Genomic DNA, 1,347 nt, shown 5'->3' with positions numbered 1-1,347 from the left:
GGAGAGAGAGAAAATGCAAGAGACGAGCGAGAGACGGGAGGGATGGCAGGAAACCGGCGCGATCGGACGAAAGATGTTAAAAAACTGGTTCCCTCCGTCAAGATTTCTCATCAGTTTTTTCGTTAATTTGAATTTCGATTTCTACATACGTAGCTCTTGACAAGATCGTTTTAAACATTTTTTTTTAATAAATGATTGCAAATTAATATAAATTAGTTTCCGATTCGCGACAAATTGTGTGAACTACGAGAAATTTAAACGTGACTTTGTAAATATTCTTCTAATTTGATTAATCGCGAGGAAGAAAGGAAGCGAATTGAACAGTCAGGTAGATATGTTTACGAGAAGGAAAGTGTCAGATCGGAAAAAAATTATAGAAATTGCATTATAATTAATTGATTATAAACAAATGTATTCTTAAAATTCTGTGTAAGTGGAAAAAAATCGGGATTAAAATAAACTAGGTTGAAATTTTTTTATATTAGAGACTGAATTTGTTTAAAATAATATTCAATTTTTTTCAAAAATTTGTTTTTATTCGTTGTTTTTTCGCGTATATATGTATTTATAATACAATACATTATTTAATTTGATGTTACAAGTGTAAACTGAGTCTTCATTAATTTTTCACAGTTAACTCATGTTAATTATTATAACATGTTAATACAAATTTTGCACAAAGTTTAAAATTAACTTGTTAATAATTTAAACATCAGAAAAATTTAACGCAATTTTGTAGCTCGCGTTGAAATCTGGACTAGAATTCAAATTTATTTATAATTTTATATACCGTGTAAAATGCAAGAAACATTTAAACAATACAATTAAAATACACATACATACTCACGTATATTCTAACATATGTGTAAACTACACATACACCGAAAAATATCATTCTTATGTTAAGAAAAGGTGTTGTTCATTTTTTAGTTTTTTCCTTTTAAATGACGTTATCTTTGCAAAAAATATTCTTTTGAAAGGCATAAAATACATTTATTATTTATTTGAAACAAATAAATTTTTACTTATATTATAATCAAGAAAATTTTCCTCGTTGAAGATAACCGTGCTTTTATCAGATGAAAAAAGCAAATTATTGCTTTTCTTGGTGACATTCTTCTGCGTCCCCAATTGTTACAATACATATATGGCGTGTAAAATTATAAAATTACAAATAGCATTTCCCATTTTGAATTTCGCATATTGCAGATTATCCAAATGGAGCCTAAGACAGGGAAAAAAGCGCGCGGTGCGCGGAAGGGAGATACGTGGTCGCGACTCCGAGGCGCATCAAGGCGCATTGTGCACGCAGCCTTAACTCGCTCCCCGGCGTGCCCCGGGTCCGTC

This window comes from Monomorium pharaonis, chromosome 2 (genome assembly GCF_013373865.1).
Source record: "Monomorium pharaonis isolate MP-MQ-018 chromosome 2, ASM1337386v2, whole genome shotgun sequence".
Taxonomy (NCBI): Eukaryota; Metazoa; Arthropoda; class Insecta; order Hymenoptera; family Formicidae; genus Monomorium; species Monomorium pharaonis.
This window is presented reverse-complemented; position numbering follows the sequence as displayed.